Here is a 16,921-nt window from a genome sequence, read left to right as displayed (position 1 = left end):
CTTTGTGTCCTTAGACTTGAGATGCACGCCCGTCTTGATGAGTGTAGCATTGTATTTTGATATGGTTAAACGCTGTCCTGAATAAGGCTGTTATAAAGGCCATTATTGGGTATAATGTAAAGCTCGTGATAGACACGTGTATGCAATATAGGATTTGTTCCTCTAAAATGTTTGGAGTTAGATACTTTTTGAGCTCCTCGATGAATGAATAAGATATTTGTGTGGCCGCACCCAGATGTAATTAAGATGATACTTAATTAATTTGGTGATCTAATTCAGTTCTAAGATCGATAAATAAAATTGTTAAATAAATGAGAATGACCGATGATCCATATCTCAAGTTTAACTAAAGTATCTGAAACAAAAGGACGAATGACATTTAACACTTACCATAAACAGTTTCGAGAAACTATCCTCACGTGAATTTGGGGACAATGACGTGTTGCTAGACGCTTATCATTGTTTGTATAGTTACTTGGTGTTGTGCCATGCACAAATGGGAGTCTGTAGGATTAATGTGCAAGGTACAACATATAACTATATGGCCAACCTCATTTGAGCCTTCGGGGTCACACACATATACACCGAGACGTCAAATAAAATATATATATGATGTATATATATTACTCAAGTAACAAAATAGTAAATCGAAATCAATTCATTTACTATTCATGTGAATAGTAAATGAAATGATATTAATTAATTTACTATTCACATGAAAGTGACATGATAGAAATTATTAATTATAAGTTTCATAAACTACCCCTAAAGTATTTGAGAAATACGACTTTTTAAAATATAGCATTGTATTTAAAAATGATCTTGATTTCTTTTGATTTGCTTTTTGCTATCAAACAAACGAATCTTGATTTCTTTTGATTTACTTTATGCTACCAAACAAATGGGATATATTATATATTCATATATGTGTATCATATTACGAAGTAATTTTTGAATCATTCTAATGCTTTCGATGAACTAAAAGGAAAAACACATATTACATATTTTGGGTTCATAATATTAATCAAAGGTTGATTGATTATTACTTGGGTTTGGACTAGCATCCATTGACGTTGTTTGAAGTGTAGTGTGGACTATCCAAAGAGACGGTCATATTTTTGATCGTAGGTTTCTCTCCTTCAATCAGGTTCTTCAAGAAAGGTTTCTCTCCTTCAATCAGTTTCTTCAAGAAAGGTATATCGTTTACTCATCTTATGATTTATATTCTTGACAATTATTATGGTGTAACTGGATTTTTGGGATCGTTAATCATGTGCATGTTTCATTAAATAAGTGAAAATTTAATCTTGTTAAATTTTGTTCATAAAATAATAAAAGATTATTATTTTAACTATCCGCTGCGTTAATCTGTTTTGGTAAAAGTACACATGATTTTCCAACAGCTATCAAGTCTGTAGTAGTCGTTAGTTAGTCAGGCTGGACTTTGTAAGGACTAATTTGGTCACTTAAGGACTAGTCGGGCATTGACCTACTTTGACCGAATAAATCTGAATTTCAAGTATTGACCGACTAAAATGAACGCTTGACAACTTTGACTAAATATATTGGTCAAGTCAGAGACTAGTCAGAGATCCGTCAGATTACTTAAGAATTCTCATGGACTAGTTGGCCTAATCCGGTAAATTTTACAACTATGGTAGCTATAGAAGTTTTCATCGTCTGTAATCTACCATGTATGAAGACATATGAGTCCTACAAGTAGTCCGGTGAATATGGTGTTGGGAAGGAAATAACAACTCAAGACATTTTTTACGAGCCTGAACAAAGGCATGTGCGATCAGTTGTAACACGTGACTACAAGAGCTAATGACCTACTGTCAATATTGTAACAAGTAGTTAGTTATGTTAACTTGTTAGAAACAATTCAGTTATTAGTTAGATATCTAGTTAGAGCGATTGATCTATAATAATCTAGAAATAATAATCTAAAATACCCACGTGTGTAATAAGAACGGCATTCTAAAATAGTAAGACTCTTGTTAACCCTACATGTGATGTCATAGGGAAATGATTCACTTTTTGGCCAAAAAGTGAAATCCGTCGTTACATCATAAGGTTATTATTTGACATTCATTAACCAGGGTCAAATTTTTGTAGGATCTATTAGTTTTTTATTTTATTTTTTTCTTTTAAATAAATATAATAAAAAATACATTACATAAAAAATACACATTAAATATAAATAAAGACATAAATTAATTTTTCACAAAAATCCAACAATACATAAAATAAAAATAGAGATACATAACAAAAACTAATGCATAGTTCAAAATGTTATGATTGATTCTAGGGTTCTCTAGGTCGATTAATGGAACTTTGTTAACTTCAACATTATATACCGATTTTAATGAGAGACTTCATTTGAAGAATGGATAGATAAGTTCAATTATCTTTTCATTATACGTTTCACATAAAACTACATTTAGTCAAAATATTGTTGGAGGTTTTATTAAATTCTTTCGTGTAGGGTAAAATAATCGATAGCCGGATAAATCACTGAATCGTGGTATCACTTTCCGAAAGTAATTATTCGACCCTTATAGCCTGGGTTACACGAATATCACTTTGGGATAAGACAGAGATTAAATTCTTGTTTTGGCAGAAACAAGAATTCCTTTTGCAGAAGAATATTTTGGTGTTCGTAACTTGTATCTCTTTCTCATGTATATTGGTTAATATATTTATATACACCCTTAATAATGAAAGAGTCTTTTATTAAAATCAATTGGCCGATTGATTAATAAAAGTATCTTCTATAATATTCAAAAGTGGTTACAGGAAGAATATTTCTATAAACAAATATTATCACTTCCATCATTAAAGTAAAAGTTGTTACTTTTACAATAAACAAATATTATATTTTACAACTATTAAAGCATGAGTGATCACTTTATAATAAACAAGTATTATTCCTTCAACCACTAAAACAAAAGTGGGTGCAAGAATAATTCTTCCGTAATCACTCAAAATTGTGTTAAGTGTTTTCTTACTGCTGTCTCTTAAGAACCAGCACTGCAAAAGGACCAGCAGCGCAAAAATCAGCAAACAGGACCAGCAGCGCAAAAGTCAGCATACAGGACCAGCAGCGCAAAAGTCAGCATACAGGACCAGCAACGCAGAGGAACCAGCAAACAGGACCAGCTGCGCAGAACAACCAGCACAGGGATCAGCTGCGCAGAACAACCAGCACAGGGACCAGCTGCGCAGAACAACCAGCACAGGGACCAGCTGCGCAGAACAACCAGCACAGGGACCAGCTGCGCAGAACAACCAGCACAGGGACCAGCAATGCAGAACAACCAGCACAAGGACCAGCAATGCAGAACAACCAGCACAAGGACCAGCAATGCAGAACAACCAGCACAAGGACCAGCAATGCAGAACAACCAGCACAAAACACTTAGCCAAATTTCAGCTTACTAAGAAAACTTAGTACTGAAAACACTTAGTCAAATTTCAGGTAGACCAAGTCATGATAGTAAATAATGGAAAACCACTTTTGAGTTCGGGTAATCTATCACTTAATGGGTGTACACTCCGTACCTCCAAACCCATTTACAAGTGTAGATTAAAACCCAAAATTACACTAAATTTACAACAATCCTCCCCAATTTAGTGCAATTCGTTTCATGAGAATTAAACAAATTAAAACAAAACTCATGCATAAATGAAAATATCTTGAAGATTGAATTTTCACCTTAGTACATTACACATTCCAAATATTCGAGAATCGGGGTGTTCTAAGAATTGAACCCTTCAACCCATTTGAATAACTGAAAATAACATACACATAAGTTTTCAAATACTCTAAAGCTATCCTGACACTTTACAAGCCATGTGTCCATATCCATTCATGAATGTATCTAAAGCAAAAGTCCAAGCTTTGTTGAAGCGGCAAAACTTCACATTCACATAGGTAGTTCATTTCAGTCATGCACCTGCTATTGCACTTTTTCAAACAAACCACTAAGAAGCTAAACTTCATCCTCACCTTCAACATGTCCGAGTACATACCTTACCTTGGGATGATACAAAATTTTGTACTCCAAATTTCTAAGTATAAGTCTTCCACATTGAATTCAACTTCTAATTTTCATCAGAAGGGAATTGGGTATCTTATAATTAGAAATTTATGTGGACTTTAAACCCATCCCCACAGCAGACTTGTTCACCAAGTCTCTTGCCAATCCCTTCGTCAAGTGATCAGCTAAATTCTGTTGTGACCTCACGAACACTATAGAAATCACCCCATTCATGATGAGTTCACGAATCATGCTATGTCTGACACCTAAGTGTCTAGACTTTCCATTGTACATCTGGCTATAAGCCTTTGCCAATGTCGCAGCACTATCACAATGGATAGACATGGGTGCTATAGGTTTAGGCCATATTGGTATCTCATGGATCAAGTTTCTAAGCCATTCTGCTTCTTTACCAGCAGCAGCTAAAGCAACAAACTCAGATTCCATCGTTGAGTTGGTAATACATGTCTGCTTCTTAGAAGCCCATGAAATAGCACCTCCCCCAAGCAAGAACACCCAACCACTCGTTGAAGAATGATCTTCAATATTGGTTATCCAACTCGCATCAGAATATCCTTCTATTACCGAAGGAAACCCATTATAAGATAAACTATAGTCCATAGTTTTCTTCAAGTACTTCAGTACCCGCCTAATTGCTTGCCAGTGATGAGTACTAGGATTACTAGTATATCTACTCAGTTTTCCCACAGCAAAAGCAATATCCGGCCTTGTACAAGTCATGGCGTACGTCAAACAGCCAATCACCTGAGAATACTCAAGTTGTGATACAGCTTCACCTTGATTAGGCATAAGCTTCTCACTTGGATCAACAGGGGTACTCACAGGATTACATTCAAAGCAATTGAACTTTTTCAACACCTTCTCAATATAATGAGATTGACAAATCGAAATTCCTTTGCTTTCACGTTTGATCCTAATGCCAAGGATAACGTCAGCCTCCCCCATATCTTTCATGGAGAATTTTGATGACAAAAATTCTTTTGTTAAATCAACCTGACTTTGGTCAGTCCCAAAGATTAACATGTCATCAACATATAGACAAATTATAACTCCTTTACCAGAATCATCAAATTTACTATATACACATTTATCTGCTTGGTTTAATTTAAAACCACTAGATAAAATCACTTCATCAAACTTTTGATGCCATTGCTTAGGTGCTTGTTTCAAACCATATAAGGATTTCACAAGTTTGCACACCTTGCCTTCATTTCCTGGCATGACAAAGCCCTGAGGTTGGTTCATATAAACCTCCTCATCCAATTCACCATTCAAGAATGCTGTCTTCACATCCATCTGGTGAATAACTAGATTGTGAATCGTAGCCAAAGCAATCAGCAGTCTAATGGTAGTGATACGTGCCACGGGAGCATAAGTATCAAAATAGTCAATTCCAGACTTTTGTCTAAAGCCTTGAATGACTAACCTTGCCTTGAACTTTTCAATAGTTCCATCCACCTTCATCTTCTTTTTGAAAATCCATTTGCAACCCAAAGGTTTGCAACCAGGAGGTAGATCAGCTAACACCCAAGTGTTATTGCCCATGATAGAATCTATCTCATCATTAATTGCCTCTTTCCAGAATGCAACATCCTGAGACCTCATTGCTTCATCATATGTTTTAGGATCATCATCAACATTGAAACAATACGAATATTGGGTAGAAACATCATCCCTAGAACCTTCAACTAAGTATAGTTGAAAATCTGGTCCAAATGATTTAGGTTTCCTTTTTCTTTTGCTTTTTCGAAGCTCAAGTGACTGATCAACGGCCTTTTCATAGACTTCATCATTACAATCCTTATTGATTCCATTATTACTTGGAATCATATCCTTTGGTCTAGGTATAGATGAAAATAGATTTTCATCAAAGATTGCATCCCTTGAATCAATCACGGAATTGATTGAGATAAACTCATTAGGCTCTATTACATAGAACCTATATGCCTTGGAATGTTCAACATATCCAACAAATATGCAATCTATACCTCTTTCACCTAAACTTTTCTTCTTGGGATCAGGTAGTCTTACAACCGCCCTACAGCCCCATACCCGAAGATAATTCAAGTTAGGTTTCCTTTTATTCCAAAGTTCATAAGGTGTAATCTTGTTTCTTTTGTTAGGAACTCTATTAAAAAAATAACAAGCTGTTAACATAGCTTCCCCCCAAAATCCTTCACTTAAACCCGAATAGGATAACATGGAATTAACCATTTCCTTAAGGACCCTATTCTTCCTTTCAGATATACCATTTTGTTGTGGAGTATAAGGAGCTGTGGTCTCATGGATAATACCAACGGATTGGAAATACGATTGGTCAATGTATTCACCTCCCCTATCTGTTCTAAGTCTTTTAATCAAAGCCTTTTGTTGTAATTCTACTTCAGTTTTAAATATTTTAAATTTATCTAATGCTTCATCCTTAGTATGTAACAAATAAACATAGCAAAATCTAGAAGCATCATCAATAAAAGTCACAAAATATTTCTTGTTCCCTAAAGTAGGAGTAGCATGCAAATCACATAAATCACTATGTATTAATTCCAAAATTTCAGTATCACGATGTACATTTTGAAATGGTTTCTTAGTGATCTTTGTTAACATACACGTTTTACACTTTTCATTGTTCATGTCAAAAGCCGGTATTAATCCATCTTTAGACATATCTTGCATTCTTTTAAAGTGTATATGTCCTAGTCTAGCATGCCAAAGTGTAGAATTATTTATGCTAGAAGTAGATATAAAAGCAAAATTAACATTCAAGTGATTAATGTTAAGTCTAAACATTCTATTGCATAAATAACCAAAACCAACAAACATACCATGTTTTGACAAAACAAACTTATCAGATTCAATCACTTGTTTATAACCACAACAATTTAACACACTACTGGAAATCAAATTTTTTCTTATTTGTGGTACATGCAAAACATCAAACAAACAAATAGTTTTTCCAGAACTAAAACACAAATCCACACTTCCACGTCCATGAACAGAGGCTGTTGACTCATTTCCCATATGAAGAATTGATCCATCAGTCACGGACTCGTAAGTCTTGAACCAAAATCTATCCTTGCATACATGGGTGGTGGCTCCTGAGTCAACCCACCACGCGACATCATCATCCTGCACAAAATAAGCCTCAGATATATATGAAACATAATAATTCTCATTTGAATTATTAAATATATTCTGACCTTTCGAGTTGTGGTTGTTTAAACCATTTCCTGAACCGCTTGTGCTAGATCCTTTGGCATTATTATTACCAAAAATAACCTTGCAATCCTTTTTCATGTGTCCAGTTTTACCACACTTCCAACAAGTCAATTTAGACTTCTTGTTCGGAATAGCCTTGTTATAACCTTGATGTTTACGTTTGCCCTTTTTGTCATTATTACTAGTGAACTTTTTATGTTCCACCATATTGACAACAGACGTACCAGCAACTTCGTTGCTCTTTGGCTTGTCATTATCCTGCAACCTGAGGGATTCCTCAATACGCAGATGACTACCCAACTCAACAAGAGTTAACTCCTCCTTCTTATGTTTCAAAGAATGTTTAAATTCTTTCCAAGATGGAGGTAGTTTATCAATTATGCTTGAGACTTGAATAGACTCATCCATGTTCATCTTATGTTGTGTGAATTGACCAAGTATACGAATGAGCTTATTGTATTGTTCCAAGACCGGTCTAGAATCGACCATCTTGTAATTATTAAAATTACTCACAAGGAACTTTTTACTAGAAGCATCCTCAGACATATACTTGGTTTCTAAACAGTCCCATAGTTCTTTAGAAGATTCAATATTTAGGTAAATATCAAAAAGGGAATCAGCCATACCATTGAGGATTAAACCTTTAGCGATGTAGTCATCGTTCTCCCACTTGCACCTTTTCCGAATTTGTTCAATAGTGGCATCATCACCATGATCTTCAGGAATTGGTGTGCTGAGTACGTACACCACACTCATGCTGCTCAGAAAGAAGTGCATCTTCTTTTGCCATCTCCTAAAATCAATTCCCTCAAACTTATCAAGTTTGGAGAAATTCGCCGTCATGTATTTCATCGTAGCCGCCATCGATTATAACAAATAATTACTTTCGATTGTTGGAGGTTTTATTAAATTCTTTCGTGTAGGGTAAAATAATCGATAGCCGGATAAATCACTGAATCGTGGTATCACTTTCCGAAAGTAATTATTCGACCCTTATAGCCTGGGTTACACGAATATCACTTTGGGATAAGACAGAGATTAAATTCTTGTTTTGGCAGAAACAAGGATTCCTTTTGCAGAAGAATATTTTGGTGTTCGTAACTTGTATCTCTTTCTCATGCATATTGGTTAATATATTTATATACACCCTTAATAATGAAAGAGTCTTTTATTAAAATCAATTGGCGATTGATTAATAAAAGTATCTTCTATAATATTCAAAAGTGGTTACAGGAAGAATATTTCTATAAACAAATATTATCACTTCCATCATTAAAGTAAAAGTTGTTACTTTTACAATAAACAAATATTATATTTTACAACTATCAAAGCATGAGTGATCACTTTATAATAAACAAGTATTATTCCTTCAACCACTAAAACAAAAGTGGGTGCAAGAATAATTCTTCTGTAATCACTCAAAATTGTGTTAAGTGTTTTCTTACTGCTGTCTCTTAAGAACCAGCACTGCAAAAGGACCAGCAGCGCAATAATCAGCAAACAGGACCAGCAGCGCAAAAGTCAGCATACAGGACCAGCAACGCAAAAGTCAGCATACAGGACCAGCAGCGCAGAGGAACCAGCAAACAGGACCAGCTGCGTAGAACAACCAGCACAGGGATCAGCTGCGCAGAACAACCAGCACAGGGAACAGCTGCGCAGAACAACCAGCACAGGGACCAGCTGCGCAGAACAACCAGCACAGGGACCAGCAATGCAGAACAACCAGCACAAGGACCAGCAATGCAGAACAACTAGCACAAGGACCAGTAATGTAGAACAACCAGCACAAAACACTTAGCCAAATTTCAGCTTACTAAGAAAACATAGTACTGAAAACACTTAGTCAAATTTCAGGTAGACCAAGTCATGATAGTAAATAATGGAAAACCACTTTTGGGTTCGGGTAATCTATCACTTAATGGGTGTACACTCCGTACCTCCAAACCCATTTACAAGTGTAGATTAAAACCCAAAATTACACTAAATGTACAACAAATATGAGTATATTATTTAGCCAAAACTACTTTTAACCAGTCGTTGTTGTTACGAGTAGACAAAATTTCAAGGATGGTCCCTATGGTTTGTATCAAATATCACTAATGGTCCATGTGCTTTTTTTCGTCATTGATGGTCACAGTGGTTTTGAAATGTCCCGTTCATATTGATTATAAACGTTCCATATTAATTGATTTCGTTGCGAGGTTTTGACCTCTATATGCGACGTTTTTCAAAGACTGCATTCATTTTTAAAACAACCATAACATTTATTTTATCAATAAAGGTTTTAAAAATATTACGTAGATTATCAAATAATGATAATCTAAAATATACTGTTTACACACGACCATTACATAATGGTTTACAATAGAAATATATTACATCGACATATGTTTCTTGAATGCAGTTTTTACACAATATCATACAAACATGGACTCCAAATCTTGTCCTTATTTTAGTATGCAACAGCGGAAGCTCTTAGTATTCACCTGAGAATAAACATGCTTTAAACGTCAACAAAAATGTTGGTGAGTTATAGGTTTAACCTATATATATATCAAATCATAACAATAGACCACAAGATTTCATATTTCAATACACATCCCATACATAGAGATAAAAATCATTCATATGGTGAACACCTGGTAACCAACATTAACAAGATGCATATATAAGAATATCCCCATCATTCCGGGACACCCTTCGGATATGATATAAATTTCGAAGTACTAAAGCATCCGGTACTTTGGATGGGATTTGTTAGGCCCAATAGATCTATCTTTAGGATTCGCGTCAATTAGGGTGTCTGTTCCCTAATTCTTAGATTACCAGACTTAATAAAAAGGGGCATATTCGATTTCGATAATTCAACCATAGAATGTAGTTTCACGTACTTGTGTCTATTTTGTAAATCATTTATAAAACCTGCATGTATTCTCATCCCAAAAATATTAGATTTTAAAATTGGGACTATAACTCACTTTCACAGATTTTTACTTCGTCGGGAAGTAAGACTTGGCCACTGGTCGATTCACGAACCTATAACAAATATGTACATATATATCAAAGTATGTTCAAAATATATTTACAACACTTTTAATACATTTTGATGTTTTAAGTTTATTAAGTCAGCTGTCCTCGTTAGTAACCTACAACTAGTTGTCCACAGTTAGATGTACAGAAATAAATCGATATATATTATCTTGAATCAATCCACGACCCTGTGTATACACGTCTCAGGCTAGATCACAACTCAAAGTATATATATTTTTGGAATCAACCTCAACCCCGTATAGCTAACTCCAACATTACTGCATATAGAGTGTCTATGGTTGTTCCAAATAATATATATACATGGGTCGATATGATATGTCAAAACATTTGCGTACGTGTCTATGGTATCCCAAGATTACATAATATATTAGAATACATGTATAATACAATATAAGTTAGCTAGGATATGATTTGAATAGAATTGTTAATATTTCCCGTAGCTACAAAAATCAAAAAATATCCAATCTTGTTTTACCCATAACTTCTTCATTTTAAATCAGTATTGAGTGAATCAAATTGCTATGGTTTCATATTGAACTCTAATTTAAGAATCCAAACAGAAAAAGTATCGGTTTATAGTCGGAAAGTTAAGTTACATGTCAATTACTAAAGAGGTAGTCATTTCCGTCGAAAGAACGACATCTTGATGACCATTTTGGAAAACATACTTTCACTTTGAGTTTAACCATGATTTTTGAATATAGTTTCATGTTCATAAGAAAAATCATTTTTACAGAAGAACAACTTTTAAATCAAAGTTTATCATATTTTTTAATTAACTAACCCAAAACAGCCCGCGGTGTTACTACGACGGCGTATGTCCGATTTTACGGTGTTCTTCGTGTTTCCAGGTTTTAAATCATTAAGTTAGCATATCATATAGATATAGAACATGTGTTTAGTTGATTTTAAAAGTCAAGTTAGAAGGATTAACTTTTGTTTGCGAACAAGTTTAGAATTAACTAAACTATGTTCTAGTGATTACAAGTTTAAACCTTCGAATAAGATAGCTTTATATGTATGAATCGAATGATGTTATGAACATCATTACTACCTCAAGTTTTCTGGATAAAGCTACTGGAAAATAGAAAAATGGATCTAGCTTCAAAGGATCCTTGGATGGCTTGAAAGTTCTTGAAGCAGAATCATGACACGAAAACAAGTTCAAGTAAGATTTCCACTCGAAATAAGATTGTTATAGTTATAGAAATTGAATCAAAGTTTGAATATGAATAATACCTTGAATTAGAAAGATAACCTACTGTAAATAACAAAGGTTCCTTGATCTTAGATGATTACTTGGAATGGATTAGAAAGCTTAGAAGTAGACTTGCAAACTTGGAAGCGTTCTTGATTTTATAAAACTATAACTTATAGAATTTATGAAGAACACTTAGACCTTTAAGATAGAACTTGAGAGAGATCACTTAGACGAAGAAAATTGAAGAATTAAAGTGTTTGTAGGTGTTTTTGGTCGTTGGTATATGGATTAGATATAAAGGATGTGTAATTTTGTTTTCATGTAAATAAGTCATGAATGATTACTCATATTTTTGTAATTTTATGAGATATTTCATGCTAGTTGCCAAATGATGGTTCCCACATGTGTTAGGGGACTCACACGGGCTGCTAAGAGCTGATCATTGGAGTGTATATACCAATAGTACATATATCTAAAAGCTGTGTATTGTACGAGTACGAATACGTGTGCATACGAGTAGAATTGTTGATGAAACTGAACGAGGATGTAATTGTAAGCATTTTTGTTAAGTAGAAGTATTTTGATAAGTGTCTTGAAGTCTTTCAAAAGTGTACGAATACATATTAAAACACTACATGTAAATACATTTTAACTGAGTCATTAAGTCATCGTTAGTCGTTACATGTATATGTTGTTTTGAAACCTTTAGGTTAACGGTCTTGTTAAATGTTATTAACCCATTGTTTATTATATCTAAAGAGATGTTAAATTGTTACATTATCATGATATTATGACATATAATATATCTTAGTATGATATATATACAGTTAAATGTCGTTACAACGATAATCGTTACATATATGTCTCGTTTCGAAATCATTAAGTTAGTAGTCTTATTTTTACATATGTAGTTCATTGTTAATACACTTAATGATATATTTACTTATCATTTAACATAATTAACCAAGTGTAAAATATCTTAATATGATTCATATGTATTTAGTAAGACGTTGTTATAACGATAATCGTTATATATATTGTTTTCGTGTTTCTTAACTTAATAGTCTCATTTTTATGTATATAACTCATTGTTAAAATACCTAATGAGATACTTAATTATCATAAAATCATTTTAACTATATATATAACCATATATATGTCATCATATAGTTTTTACAAGTTTTAACGTTCGTGAATCGCCGGTCGACTTGGGTGGTCAATTGTCTATATGAAACTCATTTCAATTAATCAAGTCTTAACAAGTTTGATTGCTTAACATGTTGGAAACACTTAATCATGTAAATAACAATTTCATTTAATATATATATATATATATATATATATATATATATATATAAACATGGAAAAATTCGGGTCACTACAGTACCTACCCGTTAAATAAATTTCGTCCCAAAATTTTAAGCAGTTGGAGGTGTTGACGAATCTTCTGGAAATAGATGCGGGTATTTCTTCTTCATCTGATCTTCTCGTTCCCAGGTGAACTCGGGTCCTCTATGAGCATTCCATCAAACCTTAACAATTGGTATCTTGTTTTGCTTAAGTCTTTTAACCTCACGATCCATTATTTCGACGGGTTCTTCGATGAATTGAAGTTTTTCGTTGATTTGGATTTCATCTAACGGAATAGTGAGATCTTCTTTAGCAAAACATTTCTTCAAATTCGAGACGTGGAAAGTGTTATGTACAGCCGCGAGTTGTTGAGGTAACTCAAGTCGTTAAGCTACTGGCCCGACACGATCAATAATCTTGAATGGTCCAATATACCTTGGATTTAATTTCCCTCATTTGCCAAATCAAACAACGCCTTTCCAAGGTGCAACTTTAAGCATGACCATCTCTCCAATTTTAAATTATATATCTTTTCTTTTAATGTCAGCGTAGCTCTTTTGTCGACTTTGGGCGGTTTTCAACCGTTGTTGAATTTGGATGATCTTCTCGGCAGTTTCTTGTATTATCTCTGTACCCGTAATCTGTCTATCCCCCACTTCATTCCAACAAATCGGAGACCTGTACTTTCTACCATAAAGTGCCTCAAACGGCGCCATCTCAATACTAGAATGATAACTGTTGTTGTAGGAAAATTCTGCTAACGGTAGGTGTCGATCCCAACTGTTTTCGAAATCAATAACACATGCTCGTAGCATGTATTCAAGCGTTTGTATCGTCCTTTCGCTCTGCCCATCAGTTTGTGGATGATAGGCAATACTCATGTCTAGACGAGTCCCCAATGCTTGTTGCAATGTCTGCCAGAACCTTGAAACAAATCTACCATCCCTATCAGAGATAATAGAGACGGGTATTCCATGTCTGGAGACAACCTCCTTCAAATACAATCGCGCCAACTTCTCTATTTTGTCATCTTCTCTCATTGGCAGGAAGTGTGCTGACTTGGTGAGACGATCAACTATTACCCAAATAGTATCATAACCACTTGCAGTCCTTGGCAATTTAGTAATGAAATCCATGGTAATGTTTTCCCATTTCCATTCCGGGATTTCAAGTTGTTGTAGTAGACCTGATGGTTTCTGATGTTCAGCTTTGACCTTAGAACACGTCAAACATTCTCCTACATATTTAGCAATATCGGCTGTGACAACCCGAAAATTTCCAACCAAATTTAAATTTTAATCTTTATATGTTTCCGACACGATAAGCAATATTTGTTAAGTTAAATTTCAAGAATTTTAAACTATGTTCATACATTCATTCAACCTCGACCAAGTTCCAACGATTCACGAACCATTAAACGAATATGATTATATATGTACATGTGTATATATATTATAACTTGAAACGTAAACAAAATATTAGATTAAATACTTTATATGATTGTATCTGTTTCAAAATGTTTATCAATGGAATTAGAAGATAAGATCAAATGATTGAATTATCAGATATATTGAATTATGATTACAAGTCTCTGTTGAAAGGCCCACGTTGATTTGAGAAATCTTTCCATTTTAACAATATTCGGAAAATGGTAAAGTGATTTATAAATAAGAACAAATTGTCAATCATTGAGAACTAGACAAAGGATAGTGGAAGATTGAATCTCATAAAGACTCGATTGATCTATTTAGTTTCAAACGTACAAAAACGTTTTCAGTTTAAAAAGAACTTTATTATTAAAACTTATATAACTTTTATAAATATCTAGAACCACTTTTGACAACTCATTACTTAACTAGTATGATAAAGATAACGATATTTATATTTTATTTTATATATATAACGATTTAAATTAATATTATATATATTTATACGCGTATTATACGTACATAGTTTTATACTTTTACTATACTTAAACTTTACCTTTACTTTATTTTTACTTTACTTTAACTTTAATAATTCACTTTAATAATTCACTTTAATAATTCATACTTTAATAATTCACTTTAATAATTCATACTTTAATAATTCACTTTAATAATTCATACTTTAATAATTCACTTTAATAATTCATACTTTAATAATTTACTTTAATAATTCAAAAATCTATTATAAATAGAATTCAATAGGTTTCATTATTTCATAGAAACTTGAAAATATTTTTCTCTAAACTCTCTCAATCGATTTACATATATATATTTACTCCGTATTATTTCAAGATATTATTAGTATACATAAAATATTACGACGGAGTGCTGTCCGAGTGATTTCGAAATTGTTTTTCGAGTGGGATAGGATTAAGGAAATTATGGGTTATAGCTATGGAGGTGATTGAGTATGGTTCATGGGTATGCTCGTGAGGTCAATATAGTGTTTATCATTTCCGTTGCGTCTACGTACCTTTCCTGCAATATTGAATCTCAATATTGATACGTGAGTACTCATAATTTAACTTTTACATACTAATAGTGTATCCCTGACTAGTACTCGAGTATTTAGGATTATGCATGCTTGTACTTTTGATATTGCCCTTAGACATGTTTGGATGAATGTTGAATTAGTTACACTTGCGGTTGAGATAAGGTATAAGATATGCATGTCCTTGGAAAGCTAGCGAAAAATTAAGAACTTTTCCTTTAGATATCGAATGGTTTCGATGAACGGATTAGAAGTTATAATCAATTGAATTTTTGATATTTTTATTAAAAATGATTATTATTATCGTCGTTTTTATCGTCGTTCTAGTTTTATCTTATTATTATCATTATTATTATCTTTATCAATAAAAGAGATTTATCATTAAAAATTGTTATTTTTTTTTATTATTACTATCGTTATTATCGTTAAAGTTATAATTAGTATTATTATTATTATCCAATTATTATTATTATTATTATTATTATTATTATTGGTATTATTATTATTATTATTATTATTATTATTATTATTATTATTATTATTATTATTATTATTATTATTATTATTATTATTATTATCATTATTAATATATATATATCATTATTTAAAAATGGTTATTATTATTGTTATTATTATTATTACTATATTATCATTAAGATAATTATTAGTATTATCGTTAATAATGTTATAGTAACTATCATTATTAATATTAGTGTAATTAAAACAAATATTTGTAACACCTAATTATTTTGATTACTATTATTATCATTATTATGAACACGATATAAAAGACGATTAAAAGCTATTAAACGAAACGATTAGGAAATAATGGGTAAGAGTATCATGATAAAATTAAAATGTTAAAAGATATTGTTTTAGATAAAATTATCGTTCTTATTATTTTTATCATTACTATTATTCTTAAAAGTATCGTTAGTATTAAAACTATCATTTTAACAAAAATTATCATTTTAATAGAAATGTCATTGTTACTATAAAATATCATTATTATTATTATTTTAAATAGAATTATTATTTTAAAGATAATATTAAAAATTATCGTAAATATTAAAGTTATCATAATTAGAATTATCGTTTTATCTAATGTCATCTTAGTAATTATAAATATTGATATTTTTATAATAATAATTATTATTACAAAATAATACAACTTTTACTTACAATCATTGTAGATATTATTTTATCAAATAAATATGTGATACAAACTTATTTTACTACGTGTAATAACTTACTTTAATAATACCTATCATATTATCTTTATGATATTAAATGAACCCTATAAATTTTATTACTTAACATATATATATATATATATATATATATATATATATATATATATATATATATATATATATATATATATATATAAGTATATTTTATTATATAAATTTAATATAAAATATTATTTATTAATAAATAAATTATATTATTTACTCTAATAAATCTTTTAAAAATATTTAAAAATATAAAACAACGATATTTAAACTATATATTAATCATGTATAGATTTTTGGAAATTATTTTGAGTCAAATTTAC

This window comes from Rutidosis leptorrhynchoides, chromosome 7 (genome assembly GCF_046630445.1).
Source record: "Rutidosis leptorrhynchoides isolate AG116_Rl617_1_P2 chromosome 7, CSIRO_AGI_Rlap_v1, whole genome shotgun sequence".
NCBI lineage: Eukaryota > Viridiplantae > Streptophyta > Magnoliopsida > Asterales > Asteraceae > Rutidosis > Rutidosis leptorrhynchoides.
Note: the sequence above shows the minus strand (reverse complement) of the source record.